The sequence below is a fragment of the Phyllopteryx taeniolatus genome, chromosome 2 (assembly GCF_024500385.1).
Source record: "Phyllopteryx taeniolatus isolate TA_2022b chromosome 2, UOR_Ptae_1.2, whole genome shotgun sequence".
Taxonomy (NCBI): Eukaryota; Metazoa; Chordata; class Actinopteri; order Syngnathiformes; family Syngnathidae; genus Phyllopteryx; species Phyllopteryx taeniolatus.
The window spans coordinates 4231104-4247484 of record NC_084503.1 but is presented as its reverse complement, the minus strand read 5'-3'; the positions used below and the strand labels follow the sequence as shown (position 1 = coordinate 4247484).

At 41.7% G+C, this 16381-nt stretch overlaps 1 protein-coding gene across 5 annotated transcripts in view; it reads left to right on the top strand.

The window, feature by feature from the left end:
* zfhx3b (zinc finger homeobox 3b) overlaps positions 1 to 16381 on the top strand; it is a 272875-nt gene that overhangs the window by 16668 nt on the left and 239826 nt on the right. The window contains exon 1 of one of the 5 annotated variants that reach the window (XM_061754450.1): positions 11757 to 11822. The exons of 3 other annotated variants lie outside the window; for them this stretch is intronic. The gene's annotated coding sequence lies outside the window, so the exon portion shown is untranslated. Of the gene's footprint in view, positions 1 to 11756; positions 11823 to 16381 lie in introns of those variants that run through there. One more of the 5 variants, XM_061754441.1, reaches the window with a different exon arrangement.

The following is a 16381-nucleotide window of genomic DNA, read 5'->3' as shown; positions in this document are numbered from 1 at the left end:
TGAGACTTTTTCTTGGAGTTGTCTGGTTTTCCAGTGAAATTACATCAAAGACCTATTTTTGAAAGACTTTTTTAAAGAAGGTTTGAAGCCTCTGTATTGCTTGATTATATTAACTTGCTATGAATGTGCTAACGTTATTTTATTTAACATGGAAATGATAAATATGAACTGATGAAGCCTGCTTGGATGTTTTCCAAAACAACCGGAACAGTCCAGTTGTGATCGATTTAATGACCTGAAGATGAAATGACCTGGATAACTGACAATATTCACAGGTAGTTTACTAAATAAAAACCAAAACGTAAATGGAAATGTCTGCTTTGAATTCTTCACTTTCCTTCAATTTAGCGCCGGCTGTTCTTCTTCTCCTCCTTATCTGCGATGCATTCCTCGCCGAGAGGATGCCATCTGGCTTCATGTTGTGGGTGAAGCTCCTTGCGGTTCTGGCATCGTAAACAAGTGCCCCCAAAATAAGTCTAATACCGCACCACGCAAAAGGAATACTAAATGGTAAAAAAGAGGGTGGAAAAGTACAAATAAAGGCAAAAGATAGAAAGTTGGGCATTTTATTCTGTTAATAGATAGGAGCAAAAAAACCACAATGAATCCTGTCACAACAGCGTCCAAAAACATGTCCGACATACAGGACCATGCTAAAAACGCCACTGAGAATTATAGTATTATATTACGCAAATGCTAGTTTTTGCCTACATTCAAAGCAGTTCCGTGGTTGATCAAACATTCATTGCATAGCCTCCGGAACATCAAATCATGCCTCCTAATTCTGACAGAACTGAAAGTGAGGGAATCTGGCTCGACTCACGAGCATGGCGTACTTGCTATGCGGAAGGGTAACAGCGGCGAAATGCATGTTTAAACGGCCATAAAAAGTCCAACTGAGTGATTGATGCCGTCATTGAGGAGAGTGCACCCATGCAACCCTGGTCCCAGCAGGTGCACATCAGCTACACATTAGAACGACTGAGCAACTGCGGCACGCAAGGGGCCATGTCTGGCGGAAGAATAAGACGTACGTCAACTGTCCCGCAGCGGTGCCAATACAGAACGAAAACCAGAGCTCAGGCCAGGAGGATCTGCACAATGGTCGTTTTTCGCTGCGGGGCAAGCTCAGACATCCATGGCTATTGAGCCATCTATTGACTTGATTTGATGTTTCCTTTCAAGCGTAGTGTCAGGCTGCCAAGTGAAAGTATTTAGGGGTGGTCAGGGCTCTCATGTTTAATGTGCTACGTGATTAGTCTTGTGTTAAGAGATCGACTAAATCCTGTCCACAAGCTCTATTTAAGAGCTGGTTGAGGTAACGCAGTTCCACCAGATTTCCTGTTTAAGGCACTTTGCCTGAAAGGGTTCTGAAGACCGTACCGTGTCGTTGAGTGGGTTTTTGGGGGGAAATTGGTAAGTGATAAAAAATTGAATGTCCTAACGTTCTACCTAGGCCATTTGTATTAATTGCAACCCAAAACCTTTGACATACAAATTGACCTCAGATTGTTTGGTATTTCAAAATAATTTTTCCCATAGAAAATAGTTGACATCAAATCATAAATTCTCTATCATTAAGTGTAACGGCAATTTTTTAACATACCAAATTTAAATTTAGCTGCAAAAATGACTACTAATAATACAATCTACTACTGAGGCATAATGCGTTGCAGATGCGCTTTACATATGTCACTTAAAATTCATGCAACATGCTCATCTGAAAATCTCTTCTGGTTTATATTCCTCTAAATCTCATGTTTGCCTTTTGCAATAATATCCCCAAAAGCCAAAGGTAAAAAACAAAAATCATGCTGTTAATAATCCCTAAAGTGCAAATTTGTGAAATGACGAAAGCTAAATGTGTTGAAGATGCACCTTAAATCTCACTTTTTAACAGTATTGTCTCGTGTAGAAAGAAATTAACCCCATTTAAAAGTAAAGCCTAAAAACAATAAAACACAACAACCTTAACTTTAATATGACCTTCACTTATCTCCCGGTTTATATTATTCATGTGCATTGTATTTTCATTTTCATTTAAATACAGTGGATATAAAAAGTCTGCACACCTTCATTGAAAATGAGACCAAGATAAATCATTTCAAAACTTTTTCCACCGTTAATGTGGCCTATAACTTGTACAACTCAATTGAAATGTAAAAAAAAAAAAATGTTTTTGAGAGGGGAAGTAAAAATGAACAATTTTGTGTTTGAGCCAAAATAAACTCTCGCAAACACACGTTGGGAAATGTGCCTTTAGTTGCATTCGATACGAAATTCTTGTCAGAATAGTTTCCTGCCGTCACAATTTCCAAGAAGAACAGATGTGAGTAAAACAAATTGCCTGTGTCCTGCAATGATTTTAACTCGCTCGCTTACACGCTGAAAGCATGTTGCTGTGTCCGCTCAGGACTCAATCAGTGTGGAGGCTGCCCTTGACTTTGAGTCGTTCCCAGGCTCTTGGGGGCTGCAAAGGTCTCTGAGGGGACAGCTTTTTGTGACGCACGCGGAGCAGATGTTCCTCTGCATTTGTTGAGGCCAGTTTGCGATGCCATCTTCTGTCCAGACGTGAACTTCGACCCTTGAGGGTGATTTGCGTGCGCTTGCAGTTGAGGTCAAATGCAAATTCGCACTTGCTCAGAGCAGCTTTGCAGTCAACTTAATGATGATATTTTATTTCAAATTAAATCTTATTTATCAACATGATCTATTTATTGAGTTAAAATGCATTACAGTATTGTGTTTCAAATGTATTTATGTAGAGTAATTTTCTTCACACGGGTTTTGAAGAAAAAAATGTAGCCCTCACATGAGTTTATGTTCATCACAACATGTTTCCACAATTTTAATGAGGTTCACTGGAGTTACACAAGTCCAGATGAAGTTTAGGAGAATAAGCTTTATTATGAGAACAGAGCCCCGACATTGGATCCCAGATTCAGGTTAAGTCCAGGGACTGTATCACACTGACCTTAAATAGCTCCTGAATTTGTAGTGGCCCCTTCCATCACTCACGCAGGAGTCTTCACCCCCTCCCCCTCCCCACCTGCAGGCATTCTGTGGGGGGAACTACGACTACTACTACGACTACTTCCTAACCACTTCAGTAAAGCTCAGTCACAGGTGTCATTCGCGATTTTCGCTATGTTCACATGTCAAAATATTGAGATCGTACTGAAACTGAAAATGTCTTCCGTGGATCATTTGTATGCTGTCTGCAAGACGTCCAGAATATTGATTCCTACCAGTTGAGGAAACTTTTCTTGACATTATCCAAGGAAATAATACATATACAAGTAATGATTCGTATGTACTGTACGTGAGTGGCCCCAGCTTCTTGCGACACCACAAAGAAGAAGCGTTATACTCTTACGTGCATATGCGTCATTGTTCTCACACAGTAAGTGTTTGCAACTTCGAATCGATAATCAACGAGTTGTGTTTTTTGAAGTACGCTGATGACTCCTTTCTCTGTGAGATTTTCCTCCAGGCCCAACATGGCCTCATGCATTAATAAAGGCTGTTTTGCCGGTGTCTTATTAGCTGTAATGTGCCTGTCTGGTAACTCATGTCTGATGGCAGCAAAGCACCACTTGTAGACTGGAGAATGAACGAACACAGCCAGTGTTATATTTCAGTATTGCTGTCTTTTACTGCTACTGAGGCTACATTTATATTGATCTGAATTTGATAATGATTCTATTAGCTATATTAAATTTGTATATTCGGGTGTCAGTTACACAGAGTAAAGAAAACGAAGCAAAGAAAACAAATTACTGCATAAAGGTGGATTGTGTTGCATTTAATGTCGGGTGGGGTGTCAGTGATGCTAGAAAGCATTGAGAGAGTGAAATACGTTTGATTAGATTTAATTGTGTGTCCGCATCTGTAGTCATCTGCATGCTTCTATTTAGGCAAGTCATCCCGATAAATTAGAATAAATATATTCAAATTCATTGAAATGTACCTTTATATAAATCAGTTATCAATTGCCTCACCTGGATAAAGGGTTAGGTTTTAAAGGTGTCAAAAATATTAGAAATTTAGATATAAAATAAGACATTGAAAGCTTGAGATACCAGCATTTTTTTTAGATCGTGTAGGTGTCGATATTGAGCAACATCAGCCTCATTTGCTTAAGCTACCCTGAACTAATATGTGCAACGGAAACACAAACAACATGCGCCACGTGAACTTTTTGCTACCAGGAACTCAAAGTTCCTGGGCTGGTTGGTGGAAAAGGCCCTTCACTTACTTATCTGCTAAGTGAGCAACTATTGGCACCTCGCTGACACTGGTCAGCGCAGTCTGCCAATACTTTTACTCTTACCCTCATCGTCTCACCTCAAGGATGAAGGTCCAGACAAAAAAGAGGTCTAGACCACAGTTTGGACTTCTGGGAATTTGTTCTTCATCAGCATAAGATGCTGAAGCTAGATCAGACCAACGCACTGCCATGTTGCATGTTGCATAAATATAACAGGTGTGTCAGAAATGTTCCAGGGCTGGTGTCCATGTCTTCAAGGCGGGTTCCATCGAGCTTGGGAAAGAGGGAAATGGTTGAAACCAGGTCTGGTGAGGACTTTGCTCCAGCACAGCGATGTTCTTCTCAGCCAGAAACTGTCAGATGCTCAGGGCAATACTGGTATGGTAGGCACTAGTCTCCGTGGTCAAAGGTTGACTACAACCTGGACTGGTTGCCAGTCAGTTGCAGGGCAAGGAAAGCATGGGGCATTGAGGGTGAATGTCAGTTATGTGCATCACTACACTACCGATGGCCACTAATCTTCTTTCTACAAGCCATCTTGTTAAGCTGGAGTTTTAAATTACTTTTTCTCTTTAACACACACTTAAGACTTCCTTGCAAGGAAATGTTCTTTGAGGGGTTTAGCACTGAGAATCTGGAAGCTTTCCTTGTGGCCCCTGCAGTTGTGTTGTTTGAATGGCTCGTGTTTTCATTCCAGCTGGCAGCATGAGCCTGATAAATTGCCCAGCAAATGCTCATTTCGATCTTGTGGATGCCTCCCTCTAATGTAATGGACGTCGTATACAAAGGGGAATTAACAGAAGACATTTTACACAGAAAAATATAATTCATGCATAATTGATTGACTCATGATTGCCTGCGTTTACTGTCATTTTTTCTGTGTTGTGACAAATTCTTTCCGCGGGCTGTTTAGCCTAATGGATTCGGAGAATATTTAATTTAGGGCTGTCCAACAGCAAGTCAGAAGCTCTAGAACATTCTCTTCACTAATATACAAGGCTCGCGTGTACCACTCAAATGGCTCTCATTGAGCATGTAAAGCCATGGTCAATCATTTTGATCAAATTAGTACATTTTTTTTCAGGCAAGACAAAAGCCACTATTGGTGATCCTTTGTATTGTGTTTGTTCTGCTATTTTGACGCACGTTAAACATTTGGCAATGACACCACACGTGAGGTTAGAAAAGATCATGATTCTGTCATATATTTGCAGTGGAATAAGAATGCTGGAAGGTTTTCATAGGATGTCTGTGATTTCTTTTCTGTAGCAAGCTTGACAATCATCAAGGTGGTAATAGAGTGAGGGGCTTAGGGGTCAATGGTATGGTGCCCTTAAGCAATTAGGGGTTTGGAGTTCTGGTAAAGCTTAGGATTTATACTGGCTTCTCTGCGGCAAACAGTCCCATTTATCCTATTTCTGCTCCTTAAGTGTCGCGATCAGATCTGTGAGCCTCCAGTCCCGACGAAGTTCCCATAGCCAATTTTTATGTATCCCACTGGGGGATGCATAGGAATCATCCGTCCTTGTACTATGTTGAACACCAGTCACGGTATTACTCGGATCGTATTTACACTTCATCTTGTTTTTGTAACTGCGCTTTACTCAACATGGTCCGCAAGGGTATATTTCTTCAGTTTTGATAAAAGTACTGTATCACATTTTCTGATATATTCATCCACTCGTCCATTTTATCCTGTTGATTATCACAAGGAAGCTGGAGGTTAATCACAGTTGGGGTACATTCATTACCACTCTGAAACAGTTTCATCTGAGCTGACCTGATTAGCAAAACTTGGTTGTTTTGTTGGGCAACTTTTACGGTCAATTTATAGTATCATAAAACAGTTTGAGGTTCTTTCTATTGCCCTGTGACCAAAATGAACAACAAATAAACAATAAAAATGAACACCATTTACTGTGTACAAAAAACTGACATTTTTGTTTTTTCGGCAGGCAAATGGTGCGGTTGCTATTTTCGTGGGTCCTTGGTAGCTCGGATGACATCACAGTAGAGCGAGCGGGAAAGAGAAAGAACAGTTAGGGAGCGATCCACTTATTTAAGTTACAGAGCGAGCAATAGTTCCCGTATGACTGAAGATAGTTATCGTGCCGCCATTTTGAGTGCGTACAATTGTTAAGTCGGTGAAGTTAAGTTTGTGTTATACCTGTATGAAGTTAGCATGCTATGCTAAGTTACGTGCTACGTTAGCTTCGAGAGTGTTACCATTTTTGTCGGTTTATGTTGCATCCATCTTTAAGTTTTCTGATGACATGTAAGTATCCTTCCTAATGTGCCCAACGCAGTTGCTGAATGTAACTAATGAAGCGAATCAAGTAATCTGTAAAGTAACTCAGTTACTTTTGAAAAAAAGTAATCAGTGTTCAGAGGACTTTTTCAAGCATTGCGTTCTGGTCACAGAGAAGGCGTCACAAGACGCTGCGGAACACGTTTGGCAACACTGCGAACGTGGGGCGAGCCCAAAAAAACGGCTGGACCCCGCCTCATTATCGCCCCCGCCCCAGGCAGCTGGGCCCGCTACCGCTGGGCCGCCACACTGGCCACTCGGCCGCGACGAAAGGCAATGAACTCCAAAACATGCCGTTCATCTTCCAGATGGAGTGATATACTGATTTCCCTCCCCGTTGGACCGGCGCTCTCCACTCTGCTGAATAAACATTTATTTTCCTGAACTTGATGTTCTGATATTATAAAAATAGAAATCAAGCAGTCTAAATGAATTTGGAATGTTGTGTACATCACGCACTGATGGAGAAATTATAGAAAAATGATCCTATTTAGTGTGTGTATGTGTGTGTGTGTTGGCGGGGTGAATATGTATGACTGGGCGGGAGCACTCAGAGGGGACATGGCGCAGTGGAGGAACAGCAGTCAGCTTTGCTTTTTCTTGCCGAGTTGCACAATACCGGGGGCAGGGTCACCGTTATTTGTATTTTCCTATTTTGATATTTTTATTACCTTCCACGAAAACGGGGGGGGGGGGAGCTCTCGAAGAGCCGCTTTCACTCTCCTAATTTTCTCATCACTCCGATGCAGCCGCATGTCGCTTCTCATCTCCCCCATCGTTCGTCTCTTAAATAATAACCCTTTACATCTGCATGCTGAATTGGTTGGGGTGAAAAAAAAAAAAAAGACCAAAATAAGACATTTAAGAAGAATAGAAGGGGACCATCACTATATGGTAGCCGGGTGCAGGGCATATTAAAAGATGAGAGAAGTGACCTTCTTCTTCTTCCCTGATTCGCATGCGACCACCAGTGCGCAGCCATGTTTGAGAGGGCCGCCATTTTCTCGGGCTTGCTCATTACTGTATTTGATATTCGGCTGCGCAGGGAGCAGTGGTCACCGTTCAACCCTGCAGGCATCACTTTTAGGTGGGGGGGGTGTATTATGTCTGGCCACGGACGTGCGTGTGTGGGATGCACGAGGGAGGGGCTGCAAAAGGGGAGTCAGGGGCGCTCAGGATGAGACAAAAAGACCCCTGGGTTGGAGGCTAGAGCTCAAGTTCATCACCGCAGACAATGAGAAGCTCTTTACAAAGCAATCGGCCACGCGCTAATGTCGGCCTCCGTGCCGTGTCGCGCTATTGTTAAAGCGCATTTCCGCCACCTTTGCTCAGCGACGAGGACCCTCCCGATCCGGTTCACGTCCCCCGTGGAGTGCATTCCACTACTTTTGGTTAGAAGCCACTACACCCGGATGGCTATTCGTGTGTTTATTGTGCATCATAACGAGAGAGGTGCTGTTTTTTTTCTCTCTGGCCTGTTGTGAGTACAATACATGGTGACAGTGCAAACACTCTACCGCACACTTTTTACAAACCCCCCCCCTCCCAGCCCCCCTCCTCTTTGTACCACCTCACCAGGACATCTGCTCCCCCAGCGTAGCCGCCATTGTGATTCTCAACGCTAACAGGGGTTTTAGCCACTGGTGGTGTGAAATTAAACAGCCACCTCATCCCTTGATGATAAGTGGCGCCCTGTCTTCATGCTGCAGCTATCTCCCCGTCACACAGCACAAGGTCGTGCTTTCAAGGGCGATCATGGGAATTACAGTTCACTATTGTTAGAAAAAAAAAAAAACATGAAGAGTGAACATGAAGGCAAGATAGTTGAAACTCTCATGCTTGGAAGCATTTAAATTGTGCAGCCCCCCAATGTCAAATCTAAACCTCTATTTGCTGAAACCATGTTTTTTTTATTTTTTATTTTTTATTTTTTTACACTATGCAAAATAAAAGAAATAATAACACACAAGGCTAAATTGCATAGTGGAAATATGATAATCACTAATACAATCACAGAATGTATTTTCCATTTGCAAAAACATATGGACGGGAAAGGAACCTTGCCGGTAAATTATCTTTTTGAAATTAAAAGTTAATATTTTAGTATCGCTATATATTTTTCATTTGTCCTTTGCATTTTTTGCAAATATAATGTATCCTTCCAAACTGATTTCTCTCAACAGCCTTGATGAGTACTTCAGATGTGGATTAAAGCACTCAATTCTAAGAGGGAAATGAGTAATAATTCAGAGATATTAATAAAACATAATAATAACGTTCAGGAACATCTAAAAGTCACAAAAAGAAAAGGAGGATTGTTTCGACTGTTATGTTTAATGACATTGGATGGTGTCGGGAAAGTCGTGGACGCAACTTGGCAGGGGTATTGGGCAGGGCGGATGTTTAATTTCCCGGCACCAGTGGGGGCTCTGTTGGGTGGGCAGAGAAATTGAGACTCTTGGAGCAGTGGTGCCAAATACATGGCCTGTGGGCCAAAACCGGCCCCTATAGGGGGCACAATGAGGCCCGCAGGATGAATTGGAAAGTGAAAATATATAAGACTTCTGAGTATTATGTAGAAACTGAAGTGGTCATAATTCTTGTTGATTTATATGAAATATCTTTTTCAGTTCCAAATGCCATTGACCTTAAAATATTGTGCCTTTTAATTGAATCACTGTAATCAGTTGTTATGCACACGTGTAGCTGACAAACTGACGCAAAATTCTCTCAACAATTCTGAGGTTGTTTTATAAAATGATTGTTCTTTTGTTTGTTTTTTTAAAGTCAATAAATCTAAAGATTTTCCTAATGTACTTGTTCTGTTTTGCATTAAAACATATTTATTGGTATATGAAGTATGGTTACAATATTATTGGCCTGGCCTCTTTGACATCAAATTAGGCTGTATGTGACCCCTGAACTATAGTTGCTCTGACATTCATGTATAATTCTTCTTATTATAATATATATATATATATATTTTTTTTTAATGAGGCCTCTACCACATACCGGTAGAGCAGGCACTATTAGGTCGTGCATGTGCATATGACTTTCCTCTCCTTTTAAGATAGTTAAAGGAAACCTTTTTATTTTATTTTAGTTATTTATTAATTTTTTTTTTTTTTTTACACACGAAGGCTTTTAAAAATAATATTAGAAATTCCCCTCATGATGATAGTATTAACATGATTGGGACTGTCAATGGCAATGGCTTCATTTTCCAGTTGTGCTAACGGTGGTGACGGCACAGGCCGGCCGGGCCCTGGGCCACATCGTTTGCTTTCGCGGGTGCCCGACGGCCGTTCGTGTTCCTCGCAGAAGATTTTTGTCGGCACACTGACGGAGAAGAGCGAGACTCTGTGCACTTCGCGTTGCGCGATTTCTGCGACCACGTTTAGGGAATGTAGCTTTTTTTTTAACTCAGATTTTCCATTTTAAATGTTTCTTTATTGTCGTTATGCAGAATTGTACTCGACTATCTATGAATAATTAAATAACCAAGCGATTGGAACATTTTACAATGCATATGAACTTAATATGATCGTCATAATATTCTGGATTCCAACTTTTTGATGTAAGCACATAATGTAATTAATGTGTGTGGATAATGACTCATGTGATGAAAATTATTCAAATGTGGAAGAGTGGCAAAGTGAACTTGTAGGAAGTAATGAAAATGATAAACCATCTTAATTGGGAGATAATGTTCAAGATGACTTTTTTTTTATAATTAGCTTCATAATTTGGGATGTAATAACATTTTGAACAATATCGAGTCAACTATTTAATAGCGTATTTGGAAAATGACATTTTGGCCAGTGAACTTTATTGTGTGAAGATATTACACTTTTTTTTCGACATGTCTTTCTTTCTTTCTGTCCAGCTTTCATTTTTTCTTATTTTCTTTCTTTCTTTGTCTTTCTTTCAGTCTTTCTTATGTCTGTCCTTCGGTCATACACACACAGACTGCCCCCCCCCCCCCCCCCCCACTCCTCCCACACACACACACACACACATAGACACAGAATGTAATAAATTGAAGTCATTGTGATGAAAAAAAAAAAATGAGTGGCACTGTGATTCGGGATGACTTGGAGAACGATGCCCTCAAGTATCACCCTGGATGATAAGGCAATCCCAGTCACTGCATAAATAAATACATTAAAATCATATTCCATGTGTTTTTTTCCCCCCTCCTCCTCTCTGCCAAATCCTGACCCTTCATCCCCACCCAACTCTGCCCCCCCCCCCCCCCACCCCCTCCCCCCTGTCATATCACTTATACACCCCTTCGTTGCTGATGCAGCCACCGCCGCCGCTACTCCCCTCCCACCCCCACCCAATGTCCACTGGCGCAAAAAAAAAAAAAAAAATGAATGCAGCTTTTGCGATAAATAATGCATTTCACTAATACACATTCAGGTGCAGTCAGTCTTTGGCCCCATCACTGGCACATCCCGGCAAAAAGCGAAATATGGAATAGGGGACAAGGGGGGGGGGGGGGAGCGGAGTCCGGTGACGGCTTGATGATAGGCTCCAGCGCCTGAGAAAAGAGTGAGAAAAGAGAAGGAGCGAGGGAGGAGAAGGAGATGAAGGGGTAGGAGAGTGAGAGAGTGCCAAGCATATTATAAACTCATCCATGTGGATCACCCTAGTAGATTGAGAGCAATCCCTTGTTGAAATTGTCTTCTCAACACTTTGGAGAAAGACACGGCGACGGGACGGAGCGGCCAGGCTTTCTCGCTCTTGCCGCGCGCGCGCGTGTGTGTGTGTGTGCGTGTGTCTGTGCTGTCCCAGCTCAGGTAGAGAGACCTCCGACAGACTGCTGCTTGTGTCACTTTGTGTGTGCGCGCCGTCTTGTGAGCCAGCCAGGCAGCCGGCTCTTGAGTGTGTGCACATGTGTTGGGGCGAGGGGAAGAGAGAGAGAGAGACTGTGTGTTGTATGTGAGTGAGTATTATGCACCCTGGATGTTGCCTCGTGTTTTCAACAGCTGCCTGCAAGTCCAGGTATTGTGCGCCGGCTTCTAAATAAGCAGCACGTTGATGCCCCCCCCCCCCCCCCCCCCCCCCCCCCCCCCCCCTCGTCCCCTTCTGGACTGTGAAATCAGACTCATACAGATGCGTGGGGCTTGAGCAGGAGCACGAGGCGGCTCCTGCATGACTTACTGAGGCTAGAGGTGTAGAGGACCAGCAGAGAAGGGGGACTGTAACGACATAGAGGGGGGAAAAAGAGACAGTAAGGTCAGTAAAAAGCTTTTTGTAATGTGTGTGCCGTGGTGGAGTCAGTTGACTTTGGAGCTGCGACTGAGGCTTTGGAAGTATTGATTGTTTAAGTTTGTGGCAAGTGTGCTCTGATTTGAGGCTGCCAGGTGGGAACTCATGGGAACACTGGACCGAGGTGCTCTAAGGGAGGGTGGGGGTGTGTGTTGGGGGGTGGGGGTTAACTCCGAGTGGGCCAACTCTGAAGTTTTTTTTATGTGTATGTGTGCAAGGATGTGTCGTGTGTGTGTGTGTGTGTGCGTAAGCTGCGAAGTACATTGTTTTGAAAGTACATGCATTGAAGTTCTCATTAGCCAAATAGCATAACAGGCCAGGTCATTTTTTATTTAAAAATTGTTTTTAAATTTTTTTTTAAACATTTTCAGAAAACAAGCCTCGATTCAACCGTTTTGGGTTATTAGGACCTGGATGACTGAGAATCAACACAGACATAAAGAAACACTTTTTAGCCAGCACATTGCTCTTTTGGATTGATGCTGTGACAGTAAGTCAGTTATATATATTATATATAAGCAGTCATGCTGTTTGGCTTTGGAACTTCGGATCATTTAAGGTCAAGTGGACGTGAGGGTGTAAAATGTTTGCATAACTTGTTGCTAAGCTGCAAAATGTATTTAAAGTCCATTTCGATCTTTGCGTGTGATGTTTGGACTTTTGGAACCGACATAATAAAGTCGAGTGTCGTTTAGGTTGCATAACTTGATGCAAAAGTACAGAAAGTCTATTTTACGAGACATTATAAATAGCTTAAATGCAAACCTCAAATGAATTTTGGGTACAAAATTGGACTGCAAAGTGAGGTCTGTCTGTGTGTGTGTGTGTGTGTGTGTGTGTGTGTGATTCAAAATGAGTATACAGTACAGACGCGGGCAGGTTCAGAAATCAGTAGTTCTAAATTGGCTCATATGGTGTCAAAAAAATGAAAGAGAAAACAATTATATACATCATTTTCACATTAGAAGAGCCCACCATTCACCGTGCGTATTTGTCGAACGCAATAAACAGTCAGTGTGTCATGCGGTGACGTTGCCCAATGAGAAGGGTCAGTGCGCCCACGTGAGCGTCACAGAAATACTCAGACACACTCAAGATGGAGTCCATTGTCATCTTCCAAGAGAGTTTCAGTCTGTTTTTTATTTCAGTTGGCTGCACTATTAGCCCCAAATATACATGACACAAAATCACTTCACCCAGTGGTTTCTTCTATTCATCTTTTATTTTACACTGTAAAGAGGGGAGGGTTGGGGGTTGGGGGGCGGGCATAATGGCTGATTTTGGCTCACAGGGGTGGGAGAAACGCCGTTTCGCTACAACGTGGCGGCATTTAAATGCGTCGTGCAAAAGTGAAAAAAGCCACTGAGACTAAATTGTCAGCAATACTAAAGACATCAACACAAAAATTTCAGCCATCCATCACAACTGTCGGCCTGTTTCTGTGGCGACAGTGATTTATTCCCCGGCTGAAATCCATTTGGACTCCCTCGCTAACTCACTCACTTCCTCACATTGACTGTCCCACACACACACACACACACACACACACACACACACACACACGAACCCCAACACCTTGTAATGCTACTCACACAATATTAATAAACGTTTATTTAAAGTTGACAAGTTAATTGTGAATTTTCTTAGCTGCCATAGTAGCTGTCTAACAATATATTTGACTCTGTTGAGACAGTAACTTTTTTACTTGATTGCCACTGTCATATTTGAACTCAAAAGCAACGGAAGTAGCGCTTCTTAAAGTGTTGTCTTTGATTGATCTCGCTCAGTGATGATCTGGAGTCATGCATCCCTTCCAGGAAGGAGCAGGTTATCATCGCCAAGTCTGGTTTTGACGTGTGTTAGCCATGCGGCGTTTAATCTGCTCGTGTGCATGACAAGCGGATGCATCAGCCCGCGTGAAAATGGAGGAGTGTGTGTTTACAGGCTTTGACTATGAGGACCAAAAAAAAAAAAAAAAACAAAGACTCAGGAAAAGCAGGCTTGCTGCCCTTCTTCATTTAATTTCCTCCTTTTCCCACCACAGCTTCTGTGGTATTTTTTCATATGTTCCACGATAAGTCATGTCCAATTCGCTGCGCAGGCAGATTTATCAGTCTGACCACTGCTACTAATATCCTCCATCCAGCAACTATAGCAAAGTCCCCCGCTCTAGTCCTAAACCTTGACCCCGGCCCGTGACTCCTCCGTTGGATTTCGTGCAGTCACGTGACCCCTTCCCGATGAATTCCGCCATATTGGCGGACGGCTGTCATGCAGATGCGCGGTTAGGTGCTGGAGCTGTCAGCACTTAATGCGTTTGTCCGTCTGCGTTTGCTTTGTTAGACGTGCGCGCGTCTGGCCCGCGAGGGCAGCGGAGATGTTCCGGTCCGCTCCGGCCCGTGCGCGTCTGGCGGCTGAGGATGAGACTGGCCAAGCTGCCGGAGAGGTCACTCGGGCTTGTGCTCACTTTATTCATCAGTGATAGAGGAAATTATTATATGAATGATTTTATGAAAAATGCCACCGTTTGCAGTGCATTTGATCAGCAAATGGAGAGACATGTTTATCATGCATATATCAAATATAGTATGCGTGTCTTTATTTTAACATAATTTTTTCCAAAAACATTTGCAATTATTGGAATTTTTGAAAAATATTGATTTTTTTTAAAAATTGAGATCACGCAAATTATTTGGAATTAATCGAAATGAATCGAAAGTACTGAGTTAAATATGTGGGCAGAATGTTACAGCGGCTTAATTATTATAATTTTTTTTTAAATCCAGTACAGTACATTTGTGAGTACAGTTCAGTTGTATTGAACTTTTAACTCAACTCCACTCGCCTTTATTTCTAGAGCACTTTAACAACAGCTGTAACAAGTGCTGTACATAATGCAGAAACAAACACAAATTTAAATAACAATACAAATAACCAATGTCTAAATAAAATACCCATTTTATAATTAAAATATGCAAGAGATTTAAGTAGAATACATTTACTCCTATAACGGTTTGCCTTTAAACCATGATTTCAGTGCAAATTTAATTTAATTTATTTGCAACGCATATTGAAAGAATAATTTCTAAGTTAGTTTTTTTTCCCTTTTCCGACATTTAAGCGCAGTGTTTGAACATTATCACTGTGTGTAACGTTAAAATGGTTAATTTTTCTTCTTCTATCCAGTGCAGTGTATTTGTCAAGTACAGTTCATTTGTATTTCACTTTTAAGTACAATACATTTGCATGGAATATTTTAAAGCGGTTTTAATACATTTATTTAGGTTTTTTTCATCAACTTTAATGTGCAATACATTTTAAATGAATATTTTTTTAAGTACAGTTTTTTTCCCCCCTATGTTTGAGTGCAGTGTTACTGTTCAAACTGTGCATAATCTTACAGTAACTAATAAGGACATTGAATATATTTTTTAGGAAAAAAAACCTTTGTTGTAAAAGTATTTTTTTTGGAGGTGGTACATGGTGTAAAAAGTTTGAGAAGCTCTGATCTAAGCAGACATTGTTCAGCCGGTTGAATTCAGTTTTGGCGGAAGACGATATTGGTGACTTACGTCCTCTCTTGAGTGTCTCAAGTTTAAGGTCTGTGCGAGACCTTTGAGCGCTGCCGGTCATAGTGATTAAACTCAGACTAAGGTCTGGACTCGGCCATGATAATGTGCCAAAGTTACGCGTGCTCCTAAAATCCTGGATTAACGGCCGCTTTAAGAGCTTAACACGGTCGGCCATTCAAACGTGCGCTGGATTGACTTTGCTGCTTGTTAGCGCCCGTCGACTGCAGCGAGAATACGAGGGAGGCCGTCAGTTCTTACAATTTCCTCGAGACAACACTCATCTGGTCTGACCTGGTGGAAATAATTATTAGAATTATGACTAAAAGCTTTGACGGAATTGTAGATGATCTTTTGTCGTATACTGATTAAGCAAAATGCTGGCGGATTTTCTAACATGCGGTATACATGTCATTTAATGTAGTTGTCATGCAAAAATGTGTTTTGTGAAATTATTTGTAATTGGGAAATATTACGGATGTTTGTATAGTGATACTGCGTTTGAACAAAAATTGTAATCAAGGTTTAATGTATTTCCCGTGGAGTTTTGCTGTCATAAGAGGAGGACAGCGATGGTCAAAACGCAAAATCGTTTTCTGATCGGCGGATTTCACTTTGACAAAAAAGACCTTTTTCTAAAAAGTACATTTTTCTGAAAGGAGGTTTTGTGTTTCGGCCATCAGCATATGCTTTAGGGCCTCTATAATTTCTAACTACATAAACACAAAAATATATATTTTTTGTGATAGGGCAGTATAGGGATGAGTACCATATTCAAAATAATGTTGTCCATAGCGTGTAATGGATTTTTTTTTTTGGGACACTTGATTATTGTGTGGCGGCACAGCGAACGACTGGGTTAGAGCGTCTCCCTCACAGTTCTGAGGACCGGGGTTCGATCCTCGGCCCCGCCTGTGTGGAGTTTGCATGTTCTCCCCGTGCCTGCGTGGGTTTTCT